Source organism: Lonchura striata, chromosome Z (assembly GCF_046129695.1).
Source record: "Lonchura striata isolate bLonStr1 chromosome Z, bLonStr1.mat, whole genome shotgun sequence".
Taxonomy (NCBI): Eukaryota; Metazoa; Chordata; class Aves; order Passeriformes; family Estrildidae; genus Lonchura; species Lonchura striata.
The window spans coordinates 27976047-27990094 of record NC_134642.1 but is presented as its reverse complement, the minus strand read 5'-3'; the positions used below and the strand labels follow the sequence as shown (position 1 = coordinate 27990094).

Genomic DNA, 14048 nt, shown 5'->3' with positions numbered 1-14048 from the left:
TGACTGTCTGGCACTTTACTTACTTTTCCTAGACATATGTGTGATTCACATAGCTTTTATGTCTATATATTTTTATTTACATTTATCGTCTTAAAGAGGAATTAAGTCTATACCATAAGCATTTCACACTGTAATGATGAATGTTTTCACTTCAATATTTGTGCACATATGTATGCATGTATATATGTGCATATATGTACGTGAGACATTGATTTATATACATATACATCTCATATAATATTTCAGATTTAGGCTTTCATGGATCAATGATGTGTGTGTATATGTGTGTGTGTGTATATATACACACAAAACTCTTACTTGTTTTATGATTGTATTAACACATAAAGACATGGCTGAACTAGAGGCAAAATAGCTTATATAGTAAAAATAGGTATTTGATGGAAAAGAACACAACCGTTACACCCTGGCAATTTCCCATTTCTTCAGAGTATGACAAGAAAATATCTGCATAGCTCTAAAATGCTGAACAGCCTGACAAGAACAGTGCCATTTACATTTGAATGTCTTAAAAAAAAAAAAAGCAGTTTACGAATATTCACATCTTAGATGATTTCTCTCCCAAAGGTCTCTTGGGTGTGCAGGGGCTTAATTCAAGATGGTTTCTGTCAAAGATAAAGAAAGAACTTGAAACCAGAACAATTGTTTCTCTCATTTAATGTAATATTGACAGACCTAAATTGGTGGTTTTCAGATGAAGGTGCTACTACTCATAAAGAACTGTGAAAATTATAGGAGAGAGCAACCAAAGCTTGAACATATTTTAATATGTATCCCCCATGCTAGTAATGGCATCATGTTCATGAACTACTCATGGGAAAGTATTTCAAAGGACTGTGCCACTAAACTTCATCTAAACTTCTCCACAGATTTTCACTGCTAAATTAAGAATTTATTGATTTTTATGTACTAGAAGATGAACATCACCTTTCTAGATAACATGGCTGGCAAAAAGTGACAATGCAAAGTACCTTGTAGAGAATGCACAAATCAACAAACTTCAGAAAATTAGCCACTATGCGAGACACACTAGAAAAAAAGTCCCCAAACTAGCTTGCAAGGAGCAGGCCTTGCATTTGAATTAACCTCCCAAATACCACCTATCAATCTAATAATTCAAAATGGAAGACCTCATTAATAAAATATTCCTGTTTATTGCATAATACTCAATGCTGGTATATGTACAAAAACCAGATAATTACAGCATTTACACCTCCTTGAAGACTGCTTTTTTCCCACATCTCTTTTTAAACACTGGGCCCCGTATTAAACTCACAATCCAAAGCAGACCTCTTCTGTACTAACAAACACTCATTAAACCTTGCTGGCACAGCCAAAGTAAACTTTATGAATACTGACATATTTTACATGATTGATATCAGTGACCAGAATTAATGGAAATTAATTATTATAGGTTTTCTTCATACTCTTTAAAATGTGATAGATTACATTATCACACATTCTCATGAGAATTACATGCATGGAACTCATCAACTATTATTCACCACACTGAACTGGCACAGATCACAGACAAAACACAGCAAAGGGTAGGAGAATAATTATTTCATTAAAAAAAATAATCCATCTCTTGCACAGAGCAGGGACTAACAAGGGACCTCCAAGTCACGTTTGAAAAATAAACCTGGGAACTACATTCTTCATGGAGACAGTAGCAACATTATTTTTAAAGCTCACAGTTTTCTTACTGATTGATCCTCTGTACATTCATGTTAGCAGCTGTTTTCTCACCAGAGGTTTAATTGATTAAAATAATTTATTACACTAAAAGCAATACATGCCAATTATATTTAGTTTGGATTTTCCTCCTTCTCCATTCTCATTAATGATGTCAGTCAAGTTTTCTCCATTTCTATCAGTTGATCTAATTAAAAGTATCACCTTTTCTACAAATTTTGTCTAATTTATATCCCAGTGTCAAAATTCACTGAATATCTGAATCTCACCTGAGCTGTGTGCCTGTTTAATCTGAATGTATACTGTTTAATCACAGCAGTTAGAAATATATTAATGGAAATCGGGTGAATCAATGTTATCATGATGCTTAGATGTATACTCTGCTACACTGCTAATAGCATGGTTAAACAGAAGTGATGCATTTTTACTTTTCTCCAAGAAAGTAAAATATTTTAAATACTTTTTTCTAAAAATAGAAACAATTACACCTCTAGACTAAAGTGGACTTCTCAAATTACTCAGTAAAGCCAAGTTCTCTGTTGAGCACTTTTTCTTGTTTGCAGGAATAGAAATGAGTTAATTGACAACTTTTTCACTTTTGTGGCCTGGAAAGTGACTATTTCCTCACTGATGTGGAATAATCCTGTAGAATATATCTGCCATGTAAAGATGTATAAAAATATCCTTTGATGGAGGAAAACAGTAGATGAAACCTGTGAATTAAAACATTAAAATATTATTGTTTAAGTCATCCATGCCTTAGAACATAGGACAGTTATAACTGAAAAAAAATACCTGTTTGAGATTTTGAAAAAGACTCTGAAACCATTTTTGACAAAGGAAAATTAAAAATATCTATAATGTTTCTATAAGGCTTTCAGTGGTACTAGTGATAACCTGTGATTTTTAATATTTTGTTTGTTCAAAGGGAAAGGGATAAAATATTTGAAAAAGAAGAATATTTTAGCACTTAGAACTATGTCATCTCTATTGATTGTGTGAGGATAAAAAAAGGCAAAAAACAAGTAAAAAAGGGGAACTGAAGACTTCATAGAGAAATGGGGAAGACAAAATTATTTTTTTTAATTGAACTTAAAATTGAATTTCATATGTAATGAAAGAAATCTGCAATTGCTCTAACAGATTCTAAATAAATTAATTGTTTTCCCCAAAATGAAAAAATCTTTTATCATGAACCATATTTTGCAGATGGAGAATAATCCAAATGATTTTTTTAAACTCTCCTAAAAATGGTCCATGGTGGCTTTTCTAGAAATCAAAAATTCTTTTCTTAAAGTACAATCTGTCAGTTTAGCTGGTCTAGAGACAGAACAGTTCATCTCACTGAACTGTTTGCATATCCTTGCTTCAAAAAGATTTACTTTGTGATTCCAAATATGGTAGTCCATAAGAAATTCAATTTGAAATACTATTGAACTGAAGCCAAGAATTCACACATTGTTAGCATTTATTTTTACATGACTGACATTATTCACAGAAAAAAGACAAAAGTAAAAAATTTATTTGTGCATAAACACAAGACTGTGCTAAAGACTACTAAGAAATTTGTACTGTCAGCATTAGCATCTTCTAAGAAAAATTAAGCCATAAAATATAAAATAAATGTAATTCATCCCACAATTAGAGAAGTCTGGTTTTATTTAATGCTTGTGTGATGATGAGTCCTATAGAGTTAGCATAACTGATTTTCCATAGAAGAGTTATTTCCAGATATGACTAGAAGTTGGTAAAGCATTATTTTAGGATTTCTATTTGGACAAACAACCTCAACAGCATTTATTGCTACCCTTCTAGGATTCAAGAACATAGCAAAGGTAGTCCAAAACTACCATCAGTGCATAGGCAACATACTGAGAACATGATTTATTTTAGGCAACTTTGCAGTTGGCTCTTTCTGCCAACTTCATCTGTAACTCTTTGTCTTAAACTAGTCAGCAAAGAATTTTTGGCTATGATCTACAGATGCCAGTGTTCTCACATAGTATGGCTTCATTTTCATTCCTTTCTCTTTGTTTTCACCAGCACAAGATTTATGTGGTGGCATCAGCTGTCAAAACAGACCCTTAGGCTAAGAGGCTACAGCATAGCTTAAAATCAGTGTTAACAGACTGGGCAGGAGCAAAGCAGTCCAAATCAGGAAAGCGTAGAAGTACCTTAACACCACCTTTTTGTCCTTGCTCCTTCACATGAAATGCTCCTCTATGTCCCAAATGTTCCTCAGAAATCACCAGCTCTCCCATGCTAACCAAGGAAGATAAAAACAAGCAAAAAGTAACAGTATAATGCTTAAAAATAATTCTAAAATGTTCCTAATAATTTCTAGAACACAGCATAAAAAACATAGGTTGTGGTGTTACCAAGGTTTTCTATTGGTACTTGCATAATAATTCATCACTTTGATTATACTGTTTGAGAAACAAAGCAACCAAATACAGAAAAAAACTTATTTGTATGGTGTATTTAGCCAGTGCACATTTGGGATTGTAGTGAAGTTAGACTGAACAGAAGTTGTTTACTTAGCTTCTCTTTAAATATAGTAAAAATGCATTATGTATGTAGAAGTTATAGCAATACACTTCTAAGACTTAATTGCCACTGAATTATACCAGTTTTGTGTTAATTTCACCAGCATAAATGTGGTGTCATCCAGCTGTGAACCACGTAAATTCAGAAAATGCTACAGTAAGATATTTTGGCAAATTTAAATTATGGAATATTTAAAATAAACTTCAATATATACTTGTTAAAGAAAAAGAATTACTTATTGCCTCTTCGTGTCTTTAATGTGGTTATTACTTCCACTAATTATTATTTAATATTTGTATTGCAGTCATGCCCAGAAGTTCCACTTCAAATCGATTTGAAATCCACCATTCAAGTCATTACCTGAGCATTTAATAAGCAGAAGTGCTTACCCCAGAGGCCTTTCAATCTATTTCCTAGAAAAGTGGAAACATGCAATCATAATGAACAACAGTAGTAAGAATAGGGGAAAGCAGCAATTAAACCCTGTCACTCAGAAGAAACTATGTAGTAATTGTTCAGACCACTTAACTCCTGAGAGAGAAACATACAGGTGACTGTTTCACCAAATGTTCTTTTGATTTAGCTGCAAGTTGTTGCAGTATTTACTAGTGCTCCTTTCAAATATAAAAATAGAAATTAAAATGAGAGGAGTTTGGGCTTCATGTCCAGCATGAAAGTGTGTATACAGGAGTTGTTTAAATGTTCAGTGGGATCAGATGCAGAGTCTCACTTGAAAGACTCATTTTGTAACTTTGTGCACCTACTCTGTAATTATTTGGTAACTGGGATACCAACTGTGGGAATTAATATTGCTGGGGACTCTGTTTTGATATTTATAGCACATTTAGATCCCTAGGATAACTCCTGGTATTTTCTTAATTTGTACATATAGTTATATCTTGTCTATGCAAAATATCTTCAGTAGCTGTGCTCCAGCTAGCTGTAGTTTCAGCAGACTTTGGAAAGGCTTTTATTTTGATGGCTAAAACTGTAAGTGAAACAGCATCTTACATTGCAACTAATGTTAACACCTATGGGAGATTCACCATCTGAGCAACAGCTACTATTCTCATACCTATCTATTATTCTACTGAATTAATAAATGCACTGGGCAATTTGCAATAAACACTTCCAAAAAATATTTTCACATTAAAAAGTTGTGATAATTCACATAAGAAAGTACCTTGAAGAGTTCATGATGGAGGGCATCAGTTGCAGAGAGCTAGTCACATTATGGTAAGGATATGTTATGTGGTGCATGACAGGAATGATCAATCATTTGCAAGAGATTTAAAAAATTAATAGTTTTATTATAGACACAATGTAGGGTACCACTGCAGGGCACTGTAGTGAGAAATTCTAAATCTGTTGTCAGTGGGGGTAAAGTTCTCTTGCTTGGACTTAGTCCAAAGCTGACTCATTTGAAGAAAATGGCTTTTCTGAACAAGAAGAAATAGAAGCGATTTAATGTTTTGGAAAATATCTATATATACACATACAATTCTCTTTTTTATAAACTCTGATGACTACATTTGATTTAGTTTAATTATTTAAATTTAGGCAGAGATGTAGTCCCCAAAGTAGGGCTGTATGCTCTGTGAAGGTGGAGAAAAGTAAAGAAACGGTAAGTGAGTATTATTATCATAGTAGGAATGCATGCTTATTTTTTGGATCTGGATACAAGCTGGATACTTGAACGTACAATTCCCATATATAGGCAAGAAGTTTAAAATTAATAACTATTGTTGAACACAATGTCTTAAACACAGTGGACTTTCATAAAAATGTGATCATCTTTATGTTTTGTTGCTAAAGGTTAAACCCTTCATTCAAAACCCTGTAAGAAAATAGATGAAGCAAAGAACGATCCTGAACAGGAAGTATCAATTTGAGTTACTGTCAAGGACTGGTAGGGGTGTAAAGGACTTTTCTCATCTAGTCCTATGTTAAAATCAGGGACAGGTCAATAGTAACATGACAAAGCATTTCCCTTGCTGTTCAATGGCTCATATAACACTTCTTAGCATTTTGCCAATTTCTCAGTAAACCGATTATCATCATAAAACACTACTCCATCTTAGTTGGTGGCAGTCCCAGTAGAGTAGCCAGGGATTAAATTAGTGTGAAAACAAAACTACCCCTCTCCTCAGATTTGGTCTCTGCTGAGCACAATTAAGGAGCATAAGGTGAGCAGCATGCACAATTCCACCCTGCTGTCAGCTTCATGTGCTCTGTTATGGCTGAACAGAACTCCAGGCTCCAGGACACTTAAAATGGCATATTGCATACACAATAGGTTATCAAATACCCATTTCGAACAATCCAGGAAATTAAAAAGAAACTCACTGCTTCTGTTCAGATCACACCTGTACTACTGCAATCCAAACCCAACCAATACCAAAGCCGTGTGATCTGTGTACTGCCTGCTTTTCAAACATGACTCTTGTCAGTCAACACGCATTTTCAGTACCGTTGTAACGTACTGACAGTGTTGAAATATTTGGAAGAAAAAGTACAGCAGTGTTCCAGGGTTTACGTGAAACATTGTGACAATATGGGCGGCATTATTTTAATTGTTGTTGTTTGTATCCAAGTTTAACGTACCATACCCAAACACCAAAGCGTGGGTGGAGGCCGTCAGTGTTTCCCTTGGGTGTGTTCGTTCTCTCAGATCTCGGTAGCTGCGAGTCAGGCAGCACAAGGTGCGGGGGCAGGGGTCGGGTGGCCACGAAGGGGCAATGGCCAGCGCCTGATGGCGTGAGCCGGCGCCTCAGCGCTTTCTGCAGAGGGTGTGCAACCATTAAATTACGGAGCTGAGCTGCTAACGAGGAAACTTCCGTCACTCAGGTGTGAATTTGTCAGTGCGACTGACGCTCTGCCGCAAAACCACACTGGGACAGGCCCCACACCGGGCAGCAGCGGGTGGAGCCATTCCGCGGCGGCGAAACGCAGCCCCCGCCCGGCGCCGCTGCCGCCCGCCCCCGCCCCGCCGCGTTCCTGCGCAGCCCGCCCCGCGGGCCCCATTGGCCGCAGCGCCCGTCCCTCACGGCCTTCCCCAGCCCGGCGCGGTCCGCCCGTCCCTCCTCCCGCCCGCCACAGCAGCGCGGGCGCGCCCGCCGCTCCCGCTCCCGCCCGGTCCCGCTCCCGCTCCCGCCCCCGCCAGGTCTCGGCCCGGCTCCGCGCCCGCCCCGCCCCCCGTGCCGCGGCAGTGCCTCCCCCGTCTGGCCAGCGCTGCGCGGCGCCGGCAGCAGCAGCGGCGCGGCGGCTTCGCCCGCGGCCACCTCCCCTTCCCCCCGCCGCGTGTCTGCCCGGGACGTTCATTCCCTCTTCCCACAGCTCCGCCGCCTCCCCCGGCCCCCCGCTGCCGAGGCCGGGGAGGGGGGCGGGAGGCTGAAGCCGCGGGAGAAGGGGGAAGTGTGCGAGAGAAGGCGGGGAGCGCGGGCGGCGGCGGGCAGGTGAGGCAGGCGCCATCCCGCTTCCCTTCAGCCCTCGGCGGTGGCGGCCGCGCTCGGGCAGCGCGATCCCGGGCGCGCAGCCGGCGGCGAGCGGCGGCGCCCATGGCGGCGAGGGGCGGCGGCCGCGCCGGGCCGCGCCGGGCCGCGCCGGGCGGTGGGGGCGCTGCGGTGTCGCCGCCGGGCGGGGCCGGCGCGACGTGGGGCCGGCCGCGGGGAGACCGGCGGGGCGGGAGGAGCCCGGCTGCTCTGGAGCCCTCTCCCCGTGCGCACGAACTCCCTCGTCCTCGGCGAAAGCTGCTAATATTCCTTCTCCTCCTCTCCCCGTTCTCTGCCCTCTTTCTCCGTGAAGAAGGAAACTCGATTGGATTTAACTTGGGGTCGGAAGAAACTCCTGCCTCCTGGATCTGGTTTCGGCGCCCCGACACCTAAGGTAAATAGGGAAGGCTTGGGATCAGCAGCAACAAAAACAACAGAAAAATCCTTCCTCTGGGAAGGGGGTGGAGAAAAAAGCAAGGAGTTCAGGCTTCGTTTTATATCCTGTTTTTGGCCTTTATATTTTGTCTCTGTTTTCCGCCTTGGCCTGCCCTGTTAGCTGCTCATTGTGTTTCTCACCGTCTCGCCTGAACGTGTGAACCGAGGCGCTGGTTTCATGGAGGCCGGGAAAGAGTGTGAGACCGAAAGTTTTTAATCTCATCGGACACAGAAGTTTCTTTGTTCGGTCCGAGAAGGCACTGAGCTGAAACTGCTCGACTGCGTAACTGCTTCTTCAGCTCCCTCCCTTGCAAAACGTTTGGTAACCCTGCGAGTACAATTAAGTTATCGGGAAATGAGAAAGTCATGAAGGAGGTAATATTTCTTTTTAATCGAAAGCTCTTGATGCTTCGTGCTTATGTCTGAGTTGTTTTCTAGAATATCGGTTAGTGGCTGGCCGGACTTCTTCAGGGTTGCTGTTGAGTTTCTTTATAAAAATACGCCCTCCTGGTCATCCGTAAATGTCGCAGTTTTTCCACCTTCGATTGCTGCAGTCACCCGTCTTCTTCCCCTTTACCCTTTCTGTTCTCAAATCGACGAGTTGGACTGCTTATTTTTCAGTTTGTGCAGTGGAGGTCTATCCTGCATTTTGATCCTGGCAAAGTTCATCTTAAGGACCTTCATTTAAAACAAAATACAGAACAAAACCAAAGCAGATAGCTAGTTGTCTGACTTCTTTAAAATGCATGCAATTGGAGCTGTTAATGTAGCCTTGTTGATTTTGGTGACCACTTTCACCTTTCTAATTTTTGAAAGAACTAATTTTTGAAGCTGTTGAAGAGGAAATTAAATGCGAAGTTTTAGTGTAAGATTTTGTACCTCTAGTGCTTGTTATACCAACTAACTAGATGCACGTTTATTTTTCATGCATCAAAGCGACAATTATAGGTTAGTTCTTTCGTGGAGGCAAGGAGTTTCTCATATTGTGAATGTTTAGAACAAGGTAGAAACCGTAGCTCTGGAACGTTTGTTTCTGTTTGTCAAACTCAGAAGCAACATGTTGGTCAGATAGGATGTGTATGCTTCAGTCTTGCCAATGTGTGACATGTACTGGTATTTGGGAGTCTTGGACAAAGTAATTTCTGTGCAAAATTTTTAACACTCCTACATAGGTAGGAGTATCGTTCTTTAACATTGTGAGTAATTTAGTGCTTTAAGAAAAAATAATCCAACTCCTTCTGGTTGGTATAGTGTAAGAAAAAATGTTAACATATAAATGTCTAAAGTGGGTTCAGTGGTTGATAACTAATAAATTATTTGACTTGCAATTTATAGACTTACCTTTCCAGGCAGCAGTAAGGGTTATTCTTAGGCATCAGAAAGATCTGGACAAAATAAGTGGCAGTGAACTTTGCTTTCCTTATGTGGCTGATGCTTGGCAGAAAGTCTGAATAGAGTAATCCTTTTACAAAGAACCATCCCTTTCTAGAGCAGTGTTTCAGTCCCAATAATGACTTGAGATTCTTGAGGGGAGGGTGAGGAGTTGTAGCAGTGCATGACAAATTTAGTTGTAAACCAGTATGTTCATAATCAAGGCAATTTTGTTTCTTTTCAGGCCTTTTGTGTCTCTCATGATGCACTTGATATTTTTCAATGCTGTGTAGAAGAATGGTTCCTTGTAGTGGAGGCACAACTTCTTACGCTAGTGTTTTGTCACCATGGTAGCTATGGATAAGGCCCTTTTTAATGACGAAAGTGTGATTCAGTTCTGCTTACAGCTCACGCTTATATCATTGAATGCCATTATGGCATTAACATAATTTGGGAGTAACATGAAGGGATGTGTTCTTTCTTGAGGTCAATGATCGCAACTAAAAATCAGTCTGACATTGATATTCTTATTATGAACAAAATTATTTAACCTTACACATAGTAGCTCATGTGCTTGAAACAGCACTTTTATAGCTATGCGTTGATGGCTTGGGGAAATGTTCTTTTGACCTGACCGGTTCTTATTCATGAATTAAATTAAGCTTGAGTAAACATCAGTAATTTTAGGAAGGAATGCTTGCAATCAAAGAGATAGAATTTGCAGTATATGGCATACTATGGAATGCGATTATCATTAAGATGATAATTATATTAGTAAAATATGAATAGATTTGTCTTATGCATAAGCTGCACAGTTGATAATACTTAGTGTAAGCATAAAGCTCTGTAGGGTATCAATTTGCACATCATGTTCATATAGAATGGATAAGGGGGCTCTGTGGAGAAAATACTAAAGGACAGTTTCTTAATATATTAAGTCGGTGGTCTCAGAAAACTGTGTTATGATTTGTTCTTGGCGGAATTTGTTGAGAGTCTTTACTCGTAGTCATTAAGAGCCATGCTTGGAAGATCAAAGCTAAGGAAAGCCTTGCACATGTGTAACAATACATTATACCTCACATGGTAACAGTAAGTCCTAGAAATAGAAGGGGACGGGAGCAAATTTGTCAACTGGGCTTTCCGGTAGGGCTGTAATGAATCACTGTCTGTCTGCTTTGTGTTCTTGTTTTGGTTTTGTCCTTCCTGCTCCTAAGCAAAAAGGAAAATCTTTTTGGGAAAATGTTATGTAAAGATCAAATAGTTGATATGTCATATCTTCAGCAGATTCTCCCTATAGAATAACCTGATCTGCTGAAGAAGTGCCTGACATTTAATCCATGTAGAGGAATTAGAAATCTAACCTTTTCCAAATGAGTTACTAGTGGAGTTGTCGGAAGAGTTACTCATGTGGACATGGAAATAGTAGACAGTATTTCTATGTGAGCATGCAAATATTCATGGTGGCATTTGAAATAGATAGTTAAATGAGATCATCTGGAAAACAAAGATTTATAAACATTGCTGTTTTACCTTGTTGGCTTTTGCGTAAGTGCAACAATGTCTCAAAGGACACTTTTCATATCAGAATGAAAACAATTGAAGGTAGTTTGAGTAATAAATAGTCTGTATTTAGCCATTGGTAATGGGACTTTTTTTAGGATATTTTTAATTGTAAAAAGGTTACTTCACTGAAAGACAGCTTTCACATTGAACTAAGAATACAGTGTTTGGATATTGAATTAAATCTTAAAAATGTAAGATTTCAAAATATGGATGCTGATTTAGGAGAGATTTGTGTATGTCTCATCTAATTAAAATGGAAAGAATTGTTATGCTGGAATCAATAGTATTTTTCTTTTATAGTAATGTCAGGATAATTAGGCTTTTTCTGCTGGCTTGCATTCATTGTTGCCAGATGAAAAATCATTTGTGCTTGATGGGCTAATTCAGTACTTATTCTTTAAAAACCACTGGCCTATGGAACTGCTCAATACATATTCTTTAGGACGAACTGGAAAGAAACCAGCCCAGTTGTACCAACTTTTACCAGTTTCCAAGCAGTCAGCTAGGACTTTGGGGTTGCTGACCACCAAGGACCACCAAAGAAACCCCTAGGACAGAAGAACGCATGTGGAAAGGGGAGGGAAAACATGTTAATGATTTTGGAGAAATGGCTATCATATGTATGTTTTTTTCCAGAAAAAGCAATGAATATTTATGTAAAATATAGTGTATAAACAGGAGATTTTTCTGTACTCAGCATTCATGGTATTTTGGAGGAGATACCCTCTTGTGCATCCAGCCACATAAAGAATGCATGCTTCTTAATGCTGCCTTGGGGCTAAGGAGTTTTTTTGGTGACCAGATGGGACTTAGTGCTGAATTTCAGTGGATCAAAAGGAACATCATCAAAGTAAAATTTTTTTAAAGATACTTGTTTCTCTGATGCTTGAATTTCAGTACAGGTGTTTGAAAGTATTCTTTGTACTTTGTATAAAGGGGATACAGAAGCGTGATATTTCAACAGTAGGCTGCAATTCTGCCTTCAAAAATACATTGTAACTTCACATAATTGAGAAGTAAAACTGAACAAACATCTTCCTTTGGTCTAAATGAAACCAAACTGAAGTGTACTTACATTGGAGAACATCAGCATTGCAGCTGTCCTGCCTAGGGTAAAAAGTTAAAGTTAAAAATTGAAGTTAAAAAGTAGATTAGTTTTTTTCTGTTCTTGGAAGGAATTTGTAGGTACTTGACATGAAGTGATCACTATGCACGGGAACAGTGATGATTAAGCAGAGTCTGAGGGAAGTCTGAGCAATCTTGGCTTGCTGTGGAGATCCTGGTAGTTGTAATAATGTCTGAAGGTAACTGAGCCTTATAAGATTCAATTCTACTAGATAAGATGGTTTAATAGGTTGGGGTATAATTGTCTTGCTGTGAGCTTGTAGTTCTCAAGGGCTACTTCTTGTGTCAGTTGTCTGTGGCCAGCTTTAGGAATGAAAAAAGCTCAGAGATGGTTTGAAGTATTAGTAAAAGATAGAAATACTTGAAGTGAAATATTTATAATATAGGTGTTAATTTGGAATGGGTGTTTTTTTCCTGCAAAGTGGCCAGAGCTCTATTCTCCTTGCTGGGAAACCCCAATAAATAAATAAATTTAAAATATTTGAAGTTCTGGTATTGCATTAGAGATAGATGCAGAAAAGCGGTCTTGTTTTTTTGAAGTAATGTGCTTTTACTGCTGCCTTTGGAGTCTTCTCATCAGTTTTCACCTCTAAGTTGGCATGAGTAGTTCCTGTAGCAACTGTGTGAGGGGTTCCGTATTTGCAGACAGTTATGGAAGAGAAGTTTCATATTATTCCTTTGTCCTCTGCCCCATGATGTGGAGTATTTGATTAGTACATTTGCAGAAATTATTTCTTCAGCATTCTTTGCCCTCCTTGTCCTTGGAGTTTTTCAGTACTTATCTTCAAAAACTTCTAAGTTTTAAGAAGCAGAAGAGAGGCCATAGGTGCCTCAAGCTGTATCAGTGCATCTACAGAAACATCTAAAATGCAGTGCCAGATGATCGAATGTTATTCACAGTTTGGTCATGTAGAATGGCTGTAGATATCATTGTAAGTGTTTGAATGGTGGAAAGTGTTTCCAGGCTTATCTAGAAGACTTCTTATAGACTGCTAAGGTTTGAGAGCTGCTGCTTATTGCCCGTGTGGCTGTTGTCTTCCTGGCATTACTCTATCAGAGGGGAGAAGTAGTAATTCAGAAGATCAATCAAATGATCAGATTTGTCAATTTGATCAAGTTAGTGCTGGTCTTTTGTCTTGCAGGTAACCCTGAAAAGAACATGGATTTTTATATTTGAAACTGGGTGTCAGAGAATATTTATTGGGAATGACAGGGCTTTTTTTGTCTGTGGAAAGATGTTGCTTAAAAATCTGTATGCGCTTATGCATGCTCATAGTGCAACAAAACAACAAAAAAAAAAAGCGTGGCTGCAGTAGTATTTACGAGACTGAGGCCTGTATTTTCAGTAAAATTAGACTGAAAAGTGTGTCAGCATAGCAATCTAAATAATTCGTGACTTAAATGCTTTGTAAATGCTTGCTTTCTGTGCATATGCTACTGAGTATGATATTTAGAGATTTAATTTACTTGGGTTCCACTTTGGCCTTTGAGATGGGTCTACTTGAAGGAGGATCAGTGAACGTGCAGACATCAGATAAGGTTCACTGGTCTCCTGTTGCTGGTATGTTAGCTTGCTATGGCATGTTAGTCTGTGGTGGCCTGGAATGTGAGGTTGATAGTTAGCTCCTTTGGGGAGAACATACTCATTTTGGGTTTCTTCTGGTCACAAAATCATATGTGTTGTTAACCCTGGAGCTCTGTTGGTTATTTAATTTCTGAACTGCTCTATGTTTTTGGGGGATTGGCAATAAAATTTCATTACTGAGGGAGAAAATGCAGAAGCTCACTTCTTCCTGATTCATA

The 14048-nt window shown here is 39.1% G+C and overlaps 1 protein-coding gene and 1 long non-coding RNA gene across 9 annotated transcripts in view; one reads left to right on the top strand and one right to left on the bottom strand.

Moving 5' to 3' along the window:
* Window positions 1-1159: 1159 nt before the first annotated feature.
* Window positions 1160-7223, bottom strand: LOC144248371 (uncharacterized). Of its 2 annotated transcripts, none has more exons than XR_013341708.1 (3): window positions 6865-7223; window positions 3888-3975; window positions 1160-2426 (listed from the first exon to the last, which is right to left on the bottom strand). It is a non-coding gene; the product is annotated as an uncharacterized LOC144248371 (long non-coding RNA). The 2 variants fall into 2 exon arrangements; XR_013341709.1 differs by having other exon boundaries at window positions 6870-7223.
* Window positions 7224-7599: 376 nt separating this feature from the next.
* Window positions 7600-14048, top strand: part of ERBIN (erbb2 interacting protein) — a 115955-nt gene continuing 109506 nt past the window's right edge. For 4 of the 7 annotated variants that reach the window (XM_021534398.2, XM_021534400.2, XM_021534396.2 and 1 more), the window contains exon 1: window positions 7913-8145. The gene's annotated coding sequence lies outside the window, so the exon portion shown is untranslated. Of the gene's footprint in view, window positions 7716-7912; window positions 8146-8307; window positions 8562-14048 lie in introns of those variants that run through there. The other 3 variants (XM_021534395.2, XM_021534393.2, XM_021534394.2) reach the window with 3 other exon arrangements.